Raw genomic sequence first — 14,305 nt, forward strand, 5'->3', positions numbered from 1 at the left:
ACTTAACATAAATCAAATTCTATATGCACATACTTTCCACACCATGTGTCCATATAACATGTACAAATCATTATATATATACTTCAAGCATATATGGTAATAATTCATTTCGTGTTCATATTGTTTCATATTATACGAATGTACTAATATTTTACATTCAACCCAATATAACATACAATTTAACATATTTTCATGCTCAATTATGATACACAAATTTACTTGACAAAATTGCAAAAATACCCAGATTTAGGGGCATTTTGGTAATTTTTCATTTTCCCCGATTTTCATCCGATTTTGATCTAAATTGATAATTCCATTCAATTTATTAATTTAAACAATAAATCAATTCATTTCCTTCAAATTGGTCATTTTTGATATCCTTACAAAATTGCCCCTAAAATTTTACTTTTATTCAATTTAGTCTCTGAGCCTAAAACATACAAATTAGCCATGCTAGCTGAATATTTATACATATTCTCCATTTCTCATCCTTAATTTATATAACATGCTACAAGTAACATTATCAATACTTTCACTATTCACTTATATGTATATTCAAAACTGTCCATTTACGTCATAGTCACTAAATTATTTATATCTTGAGCTACAGACCTCAAAATTAAGATCGGATAATTTTCCCTAAAACTAGACATACATATCTTATTACCATAAAATTTTCAGAATTTTTGGCTTAGCTAATAAGTACAGTTTATTCTTTAAATTCACTTCTATTCTGCTATCTGACAATTCTGACCCTTCCTTACTAAAGATTAATTATCTCCTCGTACAGGATTCAAATGATGTTCGTTTATTTCTATTGAAAATAGACTCATTTAGGATTCTAAAAATATTAATTTAAGCCCATAATTATTTTTATCCAATTTTTGATGATTTTCCAAAGTCAGAATAGGGGAACCCAAAATCATTCTGACCTTGTCTCACAAAATTTATCATATTTCATGATTTACAATTCCATTGCTTACATTGTTTCTTCTATAAGAAACTATACTCAATAGAATTTAATTTCATGTTTTATTAAACCTCTAATTCATCTTCTACAAGTTTTGGTGATTTTTCAAAGTTAGCTTACTGTTGCGGTCCAAAACTGTTTTAGTGCAAGATATTATTTATCATGTTTATAACACCCTTATTCCCTTTCTCTACAATATTTTCCATCACTTTCTCCTATTTCCCTTCACTAACTCATCAAGATCATAGAACATTATATAAGAAGACTCTACTATAACATTATTTCCATGTTTTCTCAATAATAACAAACTTAAAAATATATTGAAATATTGATGTACTTACCTTGTTCTATTGATTCCAATCTTTAATTTGATTTTTCTCTCCTCCAGCTTCTATTCCTTGAATCCAATTTGATATTCTAACTCCCCATAGTCTCCTTAACATTTTTCTCCCTTGGTAGCTATGGAAATTCTTTTGATTTCTAGGTGAAAATGGTGAATTTTTGGTAGAAGGACTAAATTGTAAAGAATGAAAAATTTCTTTCTTTTCTTCTCTTCTTCCTAACGTGAATGCATGGAAAAATGGATGAGAATTTCCTCATCTTTCTTCCTTTATATATACTAATAAAATAATAATAAAATAATAAAATATCATATAAAAAATCAAATTAAAATATTAATAACCAATATTTAATTAATAATTAATCTAAAATATCTCCAACATCATCATTAATTTCTAGATTTCTCTCTCTTCCAATTGACCATTTTGCCCTTTTTGATCTTTTAAAATTCCATTATTGAGTCATCACTTAATTTTGGTAAAATTGCAATTTAGTCCCTCATAATTCTTCACCTATTCAATTTGGTCCTAATTTATCAATTTTTCCTTGGTTTCTAGATCCTTCCACCCTTAAAATATTTATACTATTAGCCCTTCAAAATTTTCATATTTACACTTTAATCCCTCAAATTTTGAGTATTTACTCTTGGGCCACAAAACTTTTCTTACTTCTACAATTTAGTCCTTTCTTGAATCATTATGTCATAATATACTTTCCAGTGACATAACTCAATTTTCCTTTTCTTGTCACTTTATTTCCTTATTTTACTATATTAAGAGTAATATCTTACTGTATAAATTTTTGGGGTGTTACAGTGGTTTTGGGACCACAAATCCGAAGTCATAAAATTTATTTTAATATTATTTTAATATTACCGTTTGTATGCTCAATTTTTGAAATAAAAATAAATTGCATAAAGTGAGAAAGTTGAGTTCTATTAGCCAAAGGTGTCAAATAGCTATAGAACTTTAATGTGGAAGTTCTTATTGAGTAATTAGGCCACTAATTGAGTTAGTGGATGTACATGGAGTGAAATCATAAAAAATTCTTAGGGTTAGGTTAATATTAAGTATGAATTGATAAAATAATAAAAATAAAAGAAAAAGCTTCATCTCTTTCATTTTTCCACCGAAAATTTAGCAAGAAATACCATTTTTGGAGCTTCAAATTTCAGCAACATAAACCTCTAGCATGTAAGTGATTTTTAAGGTCGTTTTTGTTGATTTTTATGTTTTTGAAACCCTTGTTTTATCTAGTTAATTAGGGGGTTAATTTGCAATAAGATGGAAAGTCTAGGGTTTTTCCATGAGAGCATTTTGGTTATTTTTGAAGTTTAATGAAAGAAAATGAATCTTGGTTGTTACATAAACAACTTTTGTTAAAAAAATTTAATGAAATTGTCTATTAAGGGCTTAATAGAGAAAAATGAAAATTTGGTGTTAATCATGTGAAAATGTGAAATATATTGGCTGATTTAGGTGTTTATGAAAATCAGCTAGGATTGTGTATAGGTGAAATTGCATAAATTTCATTTTACGATCTTAGGGACTAAATTGTAAAGAAGTCAAATGTTTAGGGGAAAATAGTAATTTTATCCTAATATGAAATTGAGGTGAATTAAATTGAATAATGATTAAATGAGTTAAATTTGATATTATATAAATCAAGAAAAGCCACGTTCGGACTTAAACCGGGGAAAAGAAAAAGTAGTGGAGTGAACGGTTGACTTACTCCGTATTAATTCGAGGTAAGTTCATATAATCACAATTTGTTTTTATATACTTTAATTGAATTATATGTATGTGAATTTAATATTATGATGCATATATATGGAATGCATAACTAATATAGTACTATAAATGTCGGGCCCTATTTGAACCCTAGAAATTCGTAAGATACAAATGACGTGTCATGTCATTAGGGTTACCGATTTTGGTTGAGATCCTGCATGTGTTGCAGGCTCACCGCAGCTCGTATGAGCTTACTGATTCTCAGCTCGTAAGAGCTTACCGTTATTCAGCTCGTAGGAGCTTATTAATATTCTGCTCGAATGAGCTTACCATTTATCGCTCGAATGAACATACATGTATAAGGATTGACGGTTTACCGTTAAGTACACTTCGTGTTACCACCTGCGTATCCTACAATATTCTAGATGGTTCAATGGGCATAGTAGTAATACAGGACTATACAAGTTCGATATGATAAGCACAAGTATTTGTATGGAAATGGTTGATATTTGATATATGATTATATAGCATAAATGTTACATGTATAGGGAATTTGACAAATTGACGAATTCATATATGATTTTCGATTTTATGTAAATATATGACTAACTTGATTATGGGTTGTATGATAGGCTTTGGCCAAATTGAATTGAGTTATGTTTCAAGTTATTTACCTAAATTTGTAGTTATATGGTAAGTTTTATTCTTTGAATTACGAACTTACTCAGCTTAATTGCTCACTCTGTTTATTTTCATATGTATTTAGTGGTTCAGAAACTCGCTCGATTTTGGAAGTTGTCGGAGATCGCGTCGCACTATTAAACTCTATTTTGGTACTTAGACTTTACATTTTGGGTTAAATGGCGTGTATAGGTGTTTTGGCTAATGTGGCCTATATGTCTTATGTTGTTTTGGTTATATCATGTTGTGGTGTAAATGTTCATGTTATAAACTTGATATTGGTTGGTTTTAAGTACCTATTTATGCCATAGTTGTATGCCAATTGATGTGTATAGGTTGGTACCATTGTGGGTGAGGAATATGCCTTGGAAAATAGCCTATTTTTGTCCACACGGGCAGAGACACGGGCGTGTGGCTTAGGCGTGTGTGACAAACGGCCAAGTGACACAGCCGTGTGTCCACTGATGCTTCTTTTGAAATCAAGTCAGTAGCTTCACACGGCCTAGCACACGGGCGTGTGGCTTGGCCGTGTGGTACAAGTTAGTATACCCTCCAGTTTTTACACGGCCTACCACACGGCCTGGGCACACGGGCGTGTGAGGCCTTTTCAAAAGGTATAGGACCTGGCACACGGGCGTGTGGTCTAGCCGTGTGACCCAAGTAGAGAGTTACATGGGGTTGAACACGGCCTGAAGCACGGGTGTGTCCCCTGTCCACATGGGCGTGTGACCCCTGCACTTTAAAAAACTTTTCATGTTTTCTTAAAAATTCGTAGAGAACTCGGTTTAGTCCCAGACCACTTCTAATGTCTATTTGGGGCCTCGAGGGCTCGTATTAGGGACTATGTAAATGTATTTAAATGGTTTTTTTATATGAATGATAAATGTATACGAAATGTGTGAATGATTGATTTATAAGTCCGGTAATGCTTCGTAACCATGTTTCGACATCGATTACGGGTTAGGGGTAGTACAGCCCATATGAATAAAGTACTAATGATTGTCTTTAGAAGCGCCACTAAAACCTAATTGCCAAATATGGGCTATTCCTTTTGCAATGTTTTCTTCTTAAATGCCGCTAATTGCTATACTTTTAGTGGCAGTCCATACAAAAACGCCACAAAATACTTTTTAATTTTATTTTAGAATGGTATATTACTTCGTAATATTGTCTACTATAAGTAATCATTTTTTCTTATAGTATTGTTATGAAAAATAAATTTGTTTTTTATATATTACAATATAAATTCATTTGTTATTACAGAAAACAATAATTACTATTTTAAAACCTAATAATTAGAAATAAATTAAATTAAACTTTACTTTGAATAAATTTGGATTCATGATGTCAATAAATATTAATTGAATCTTTAATTTATGAAAATTTGATCATTTAATTGGGTAATTGTGTTTATATAATACATTGAAATTAACTTAATTTAGATGGAAGTAGTAATATATTGTTTCAACAAAAAAAAAAAAACATTTAAAACAAAGGGTGGCCAAATATGCTTGTTGTGCATCAGCCTCATATGGAGGAGCTACTACAAATTCAACATTCTCTGTTTTCAGGATCCGAAAAGTAACAACGTAAGTTCGGAAAGGATGTAAATGGAACAGGAATGAGAAATATTCGAAACTTTTATGATGAACAAAAGTCAGAGAAAATTATATGAAAAAACCATTTTAGATGGCCTAATTATTTTTTTTCTTATACTATTGTTTGATATCATTGCATGCCCTTCTTTTGTGATTTTATTAAAACTTGACCTTGCTGCTTTGATTTATATATGATTAATGTCTTCTTCTTTTTTTTGCAGGGCCTGAGTCTGATATTTTACCATCATGGTTTCAGTTTTTTAACAAAATGCTCGTACGTACCTTGTCTTCTTCAGATCATGAAGCTTTTTGACCATCCTGTGGCATGTAAGCTTTGGAAATTTATGAGATAAATTTCTTGCTTTTTTTCCATGTTGCTATTGTTGAGATCTACTAATCTTGTTTCTTTCACTTACGGGTTTGGTTCAATGTTTATCCTAGATGTTGTTACTAGCCTCAGTGTTTCCATGGCATGCGCATTTTCTTTTCTTTTTTTACTTAACCCCTTGTTGTTTAATCTCTGATCACTTGAAAAATCTTTCACTTGTACTTAAAATAAATCCATCTCTTACTAAGGAAGAGATTAAAGTTTTCTGGAGATCAAAGAAGAAAACAAAGGAAGAGCATCTTAAGGCTATATATGGTTCTCCAGATCGTTGCAATCAGCAGGTACAAGTTTTTGTTAAAGACTTTTAAAATTATATAATTTTATATATAGTAGGTTAGCACCCCATATAGGTTAAGGCCTGGAAGATTAAGGGCCTACCTTATCCTACACCTAGGTGCATAGCTGAGGCCAAAATCTCAAAACCAGTTTAATAAATTTTACAAAATGGAGAGTGAGACATCTCATTTGGTTGGTGGATAGTACTTGGATTGGCATTCAATGGGGTAGCTTTTCTGTATAGCCATTTTGTAGGTGGGGTCGAACCCCCAAGTTGTTTTGTCCAAAATTAAAAGCACTCTGGTCTGTTTCTTTTGCATTGAATATGTAATTTATATTACTCCAAACATGACAACGAAGGCATTCTGTAGGTACTTGGCGACACAATCAATTGTGTCGTGGAAAGTTTTTATGTCTATCAAGAATCCATATTCTGGAAAATCTAATTTTATGGTTCAGCATATGAATAATAATCCCTTCTCTCTTTTATATATAATGCTAATATTAAATTTACCGTTGGTGTTTAACGTTTTTCAACTCGCAATGTTTGTTTTAGTTGCCCTTTCCAACCATTTTCATGTTGTGAAGCGTAAATATATTTACCTTTGCTTATTTGGTTGTCATTTGACAATTAGGTTCTAGAGATTAGCTAACTTGATACCTAAGAATTCCAATTTTTTATGTGCTAAAAATCTTCTTGTCATGAAACTGCAATTTCATCTTCTTTTATTTAATATTATATGTGATCCATAAATAGCTTTTATCTGTGACTTTATTTTTCCCCTTATCTAAATCTTATTGGTCTTAGGGCACGTCTAATTCACTGTAATGAAATAAAGCAGAATTCAGATAGAAATGTAATCAGTAAAAACTAAAATGACTATAATACCCTTAGTAGAATTTTTTTAGATATGATTATTGTTATTAAATTTTAATAAGATTATTATTAAATATAATTTAATCATATTTTAATATAATTATTATTACATATAATTTAATAACATTCTTAATATAATTATTTTTATATTTAATTATATTAAACAATATTTAAAATATTTTATTTACTACATTTTAAAATAGTACACTATTATTTGAATCCATTTCTTCTCAAGTTATCTAAATTTTATGATTTTAACTAAAGTTTCATTTGTTATTCACATAATTTTATATAAAAAATTTACCTGTGTTATAATCTAAAATTAATTAATTGTATTAAACACGAAATTTTTATTAAAAGAAAAGAAAAATTCACAAAGCATCTAAAAGAAAAACACCATCTTTTATTTTTCTTTTTTCAACTAAAAGAAACAAACACAAAAATGTTTGTTTATCTACATTATAGAATTAGAAAAGGTGATGTTAATGAGAAATCTTTGCATTAATGATTGCTTTAAAGGAAAGGATTAAACAAATTATACCAAATAATATAACCCCAAAAGGTCCACAATTTGGTTTCTCTTCATTTCTTCTAACAAATGAAAAATTTCCCAAAATAATAGATCACAAACAAATAAACGAAAGGTTCATTAGAACATAAAAACCCTATTCTCAGTCTCATGGCTCTCACTTTCTGAAGATCAAACCCCATCTTTATCTCTATTACTCCAATCCAGTCATTACTCCAACCTTAAACACTCAAATGCATATGCCACTGTGAAAGCTATTAAAGAATAAAAAAAGAACAATTGCTCATTAGAAGCTTCAGTGATGAATTTAAACTTCTGGAAACAGTTTTGGGAGCATTAGATGTTGGAAAATATGGACATCACATATATAATAAGGGTAATTACATGTTATTATTTACTATCATGATAGGTTAGCCCAAATTAAAAGTGATCTATGTAGAAAGCCCAAATTCAACCTAAACCAAACTAACCCTAGCCCAAACAAAATCAGAAAAAGAAAAAAACCTAGCCCTATGTTCAGCCTTTGTACCTGCTGCCACCACCTAACCCCATCCCATCGTCCCATCACCTGCAAAACAACAATAGAGAACCAAAACAAAACGCAAACAGTAGCAGACAAAACATAAAGAAACAAAGAAGAAAAAACAAAAAGGGGCAGAAAAGAAGCAAGAGAACAAGGAAATAGATAATAGCAAATCCATGGTATTTCGGCTATAAAGCCTGAAATCCCAGATTTTTTTGAGTACAAAAACATGAATATTGTAAAAGGGGAAGATAGATTTTTTTGGGGAGAAAAATAGAAACAAGAAAAGGGATAAAAAAAAAGTGTAATCTCTCTGAGGATTTTTCTTTAGAAAAAAAAAAGAGACAGAATACACACATACTGAATAGCAAAAAAGAAATTAAAAAAGTCATTGAAAGGTGATTTCGTTTTTTTTTTCTCTCCTTTATTTTCGATCTGCTTGTGATTTTTTATCATAGAAAACGAAAAGCGTGTTTTGAAACAATACCGATGAAAGCCCACACGTCTCGGAAACATAGAGATTAGGGCTAGGATTGTTTTCTTTATTATTATTTTTATTTTCATCAGATTTTGCTTTGTTTTTTGGTAGAATAGCATAAGATTTTAAGTTTTTCTTTTAAAAAAAAAAAAGAAGAAAAAAGGGAGAAGGAGTGCGCTTACTCGATCTCCGTGGGCGTGTCCTCCGTTGACAAGGTTCGATCGCCATTGGTGCACAGTCGGACATCAAATAAATGATGGTTTAGGCAGCTGCATGTTGAATCAAACACTAGGGGAAGGGGTTAAAGCTTCTATTTTTAAAAATAAAAATGAAAGGTTGCTGAGTTTTGAAAAGGAAATGAATGGGAATTAAACTTTAGCATCAGACTTGGAAATGATGGAGTTTAAAGGAGGGGACCCATGCGTGTTGACCCAATCCAAAACATTGGATCTGCATTCTTTTGTTTCAAATGGGTTAATGGCGCATTTGGTCTTCCTCTTTCGCGTCAATTTTCAATCGGCTTCTGTTTGTGCTTTGTTTATTTTTTAAATGTTCCCCAATATTTGTATGTTCTTACATTTTAGCCCACGGTGTACTGCTGCGTTTTAGGCTCTGGAATATTCCCAATTCTAGTCCTCATACGATCGTGTGCTCATATATTGGCCTCATAAACTATTTCATTCCTAAATTATTCTTATTATTTTTAATTTGATTTCAATTAGTTTCCTTTTTCTTCATTTCATACTTCTTTAATCTATGTTCACCATCATACGTCATTTGATTACTCATTTTGGAGTAGTTATATTTTCATGTTCTGTACATTATTTAATGTAATTTCTTTTTATACATTATCATATACATATATATTATAGTAAGGCTAATGTTACTTCATTTGTATAATGTTTTCTTTTGTATTCTAACCATGTATTTTAGCATAAATTTTTGCTACAATAATATGTTTTGTATATATATATATTTTGCATAAAATTATTTTTTCTGCTTGCTTATATTAGTATACATATTTGGTTTATATAATATTAAACCTATACACATTATCATTTCTATATAAATTTGCATGTACTCTCTTTTAAATTTATATGTATATATATCGATACACTTATTACTTTAATAGATTTTTTATTTAAAATACTTTTTGTTTTATGATTTATTAAATCTTCTCTTTATATATATATGAAATTATTTTTAGAAACTTCATCTTTGTAATTTTAAAATTATTATTTTTGAGTATTTCTATATTATGTTTATGTTTTAATATAGCCTCTTATTTAAATATTTTTAATAAAAGGGTGTGTATATAATTTTAGATTAACAATATATGTATATATTATTAATTTCATGATCGTTTTTTTACAATAGATTTCCATGTACATATGTCTTTTAAATCTATTTTGTGTATACATGTTTTTAGTTATCGTGATAATTACCCCTTTTATATAAAATCTTTATTGTAAAGTTTTCATCATATTGTTTTAAATTTTGTATAATACTTCATTTAAATATTCTTATATATTATTATGCATATGCAGTTCATGGTAAAATTAGTTTTATTATATATGTAATATTAATTCTATGTTACTTTACATGTATGATTTCTTTTCAATCTATTTTCATATATACTTTAAAACCTTATGTATATAACATATATTTCATCATACCTTTTTGTTATTTGAAAACCTTCCATGGTGTATATATTACTTAAATCATTTCCCTTTTATTATATGTATATGGTCATCTTTAAATAGACATTTTATAATAAAAAATACTTTGTATATATGAGTGTGGTTTTTAGTCTATAACTTGTAATAAAATTAATTTAATCTTATGTGCATATTTAGTCCCATGCCAATTTATTTTACAAATTCTCTCAAATTTATTTATATATATTATTTTGTGTATATAAGTTTTTCTTTTAGAACATATTTTATTATATATTATTTTGATTTTAAGTCTCACATTTAAATACCATTTTGTGTGTATATACATTTGTCAACTTTGAATATATACGTCATCTTTTAAACGCTTATGTCCATTTTATAATTTGTTATAAAATTAATTTAAGCTTGTAGGTATTTCTATGTTTTTACACATAATTGTTTTTTTTTAAAAGTTACTTATGTACATGTATTGTCAATCTATTATGTGTCTAAAATTACATTTTCTATACATTTTACAATCCTTTCATATTTCGTACGCAATTTCAAATTTTCTATATGTATATATTGTCATTTTTAAACCAATATGTTTTAATGTTTGATATATTGCTCGATCAAAATCCATTTCACTTCACATATTTTAACAAACAAGTATATATCTTTAATTTTCTAAATTCATCCATTCATGTATTATACATTGTGTGTTTATTATTTCAAGCTAGTTGGGTACTATGGATCATATCATATTAGGTTTTATATATCATTGTGGTGTACTTTCATGTATTGTTTTATTTCGTTTTGTACGATGCGTTGTCATTATAATTGTGTTTTGATATTGTTATGTCAATTAGTATCCCATGCATGCTTGTGATTGGATTATATGTTTTAGGTTAGTTATACTTAAATTTTAGTTCGTTAAGCATTATGTCTCGTATGTACGTATTACCCCATTCGTCATTTTCCATTTGATTTTTGAAATGTGGTTTTATAAAATACAAATTCTTAAGACCGACTCCGTTTTTTTATCTCAAGTCAAATTGATACTTTTAAGCTGGTTTTATAAGTATCCATTTAAAAATTCTTTAAATTGAAGACGAGATTCGATATTTGGCAATTTGTGGAATAGTGCCCTAACGCGTTGGGTTGCAATTTCGCGTTTGCTCAAAATAATCGAATGTCCCTTCAAGATTTTACTCATGCCTTTTAAAAATTCTTTAAAACGAAAGAAATATTTGGCGTTTGACAATTCGAGAATCATGCCCTATTGTGTTGGATTGTGATCTCTCGCTTGCTCGAAACAATTGAATAGTCATTTATATTCTCACTCATGTTTATTAAAAATACTTTAAAACGAAGATGATGTTCAATGTTTGGCGATTTGAGAATTGAGCCCTATCGTGTTGGGTTGCGCTTTTTCATTTGTCCAAAATAATCGAACATCTCTTCGGAATTTCACACGTATTTTCTAAGGTAAGGCAATGGTCAATGTTTGGAAATTTGAGGAATCGTACCCTACTGTGCTGGGTCTCGATTTTTCGTTGGACTAAATAGTTGGGCATCCTTTTGTGATTCTTGAATTATAAACTTTCGGACGTCGAAACAAGAAAGTTTTGGCGATCAACTCGGGTTATTCAACTTTTATTAAAAAACCACATTTAAAAAAAAAACTTTTTAATTTTAGACATAAGGACAGTATTTAATTGATTCGGTACCAATTTTGGGCGTAGTGAGGGTGCTAATCCTTCCTCATGCGTAACCGACTCCCGAACCCATTTTCTCAAAAGTTCGTAGACCAGAATCATTGTTTTAATAAACCAAAAATGTTTTATTAAACTAATCTCATTTTTAGGTGATCCGATCACACCAAAACAAAATATCGGTGGTGACTCCATGCATTTGTTTTTCAAAAGTCGATTACCCCCATTTTCGCTTTCCAAAAAGTCGATCCATCATTTTTAAATCGAAGAAATAAAAAAAATGGTTTCGACAATCTAATTTGGTTAAAATTTTATTGGGCTTTAGTTATTAAATAAAGTATGGGTCAAATATGTGTAGATGCTCTAGTAGTTGAGTTCTAATCAAATTCTAATTAATGATAGGCTAATTAGAATTTGATTAGAATTACTATGCCAAGGTTATAAATATTAGGGTTATCCCATCATTAGGAAAGAGAGAGTAGATATTCTCTAAATTTCTTATGTGCTAATTTGGAAGATTAAATTCTCTGAATTTCTTGTGTGCTAATTTGGAAGATTAAATCCCTAAGATCGGGTAAACTTCAAGAAATTCATGGATTTAGGTATGCTTCCACATCTAGTTTTGTTCTTGATTTATTCTTGATGATTAGACATGATAGATCCTGGTTTACAGTTCTAATTTTATATTAGATATTATTTAAAATTCTAGCAAGTGGTATCATAGTTTTGTCATGTTGAATCATTGAGAATGAATTGATTCTTTATTAATTTTGGATTGATTCGTTTTTTTTTTTAGTTTTATGGATTTGATATTTTAATTATATATTATATTGAATCTTTGAGATTCTTGATAAATTTTTGGGTTTTGATTCTTTAAATAAAGTTTTAAGGTTTTATAAATATAATCTAGTTTAATATTTGCATATGCTATTCGAAGATGAAGGTTTATTCATTTATTTATAATCAATTGATAAAAATTGATTTGTGAGATTTCTTTCTTCTTTTCACACAATTATTTTATAAATTTTGGTTAAAGTCATTATTAAATTAAAATTACAGACTTACAACTTTTTTCAATTGAAGAATTCCAATTGGGTTGTATAATTGATTTTGAAAGTTAATTCACTTGATAATCGAATAAATGAATGTTGGTAAGATGTTTTTTTTTGCACTATTTGTTTTAAATTTTCTGTTTGTAGTTGAATATATATGGAATCATCATCTTTTATCTTTATTTATGATAAATTATATTCACCATTGAATTCAATTCATATATATGAATGATTACTTTTCGCTTCTTTTATAATTATTTTATGTAAGTTTTAGTCTTTATAGAATCGACTAAAATTAAAATATTTGAGATTATTTTTTAAATATGGTGGCTATGAATTTTCATAGGTAGTTGCGTATATAAAAACTTTTATATAATTTGAGATTCTTTTTATATTTTGTAGTTATGGATTTTTTTAGTATTTGTGCGTATAAAGAAGTTTTATGATAATGTCTTTAGTTATGAATATAAATTTGAGTTTACATGAAATATGTAAAGCAAACCAAGATTATTTTTATATTTGTGGTGTATATATATTATATGCATATCAATGATTTTGAGGATTAATGCATGATTATAGTTTGTGTGAACAGTGTTTATAACCATTATTCAATAAGATATCTTTTATAGTTTAATTGGTGAAATTAAGTTTTGATGGATATCATTGAAGTTATTATTATTATTATTATTATTATTATTATTATTTGTTATGGTTATATATTCAGTTTTATGGGTGCTTTAGTGCAAATTCATGTCAACTATATACATATTTAAATATTTTGGTTTTAAATTTGGTTATATAATCTTAGGTTTTGGCATCTTATGGTTCCAAATATTTGGTTAAATTATGATGATGTATGAATTGTGGGATACGCCAACTATTATAATTTTGTTTTTTTAAGATTTATTGGCTTGAAAATATTTTTCAAGTATTTATGTGAATATCTATTTAATCATAAATACAACTTTGGATTTACATGGTAAATTCAGCGTAAGTTTTTCTATTTGATTATGAACACATGTATATGATTCAGCGTAAGTTTTTCCATTTGATTATGAATACATGTATATGCATGAATTGCTTTGGTATTTTTATCCATGCCAAAATTATGAATATATGTACTTGTTAGTTATTTGGCTTTGAACCACTATGTTATTTCTGTTTGGTTTTGATATATATGATTTTGGAACAAAAAAAGAAAGAAAGAAATAGTCAAAAAATTAAGGTTTTGGTTTTTATTGCATTATTAAGACAACCTTATTTTAGATTATTTCAGAGTCTATAAAGTAATAAAAAATAGTTTTTACATTTGACTTTTGGGGAAATTTAAATTTTAATATTGGTATGTTTATATATATTTTAAAATAACTTAATTGAAGCAAAAAGTTATCAAAGTAATTTTTTTGTATAAATTATTTTATTTTAAAATATAAAAGTTTGTGTGCATATAACTTAAGTTATGTTAATATTGATTGCCCAAATGAAGGTTAATAA

At 28.4% G+C, this 14,305-nt stretch overlaps 1 long non-coding RNA gene across 1 annotated transcript; it reads right to left on the reverse strand.

Moving 5' to 3' along the window:
- Positions 1–7,729: 7,729 nt before the first annotated feature.
- On the reverse strand, positions 7,730–8,795 carry LOC128296500 (uncharacterized). Its single transcript, XR_008287108.1, has 2 exons — positions 8,572–8,795; positions 7,730–7,956 (listed from the first exon to the last, which is right to left on the reverse strand). It is a non-coding gene; the product is annotated as an uncharacterized LOC128296500 (long non-coding RNA).
- Between the last annotated feature and the right edge of the window lie 5,510 nt (positions 8,796–14,305).

The sequence above is a fragment of the Gossypium arboreum genome, chromosome 8, assembly GCF_025698485.1.
Source record: "Gossypium arboreum isolate Shixiya-1 chromosome 8, ASM2569848v2, whole genome shotgun sequence".
Taxonomy (NCBI): Eukaryota; Viridiplantae; Streptophyta; class Magnoliopsida; order Malvales; family Malvaceae; genus Gossypium; species Gossypium arboreum.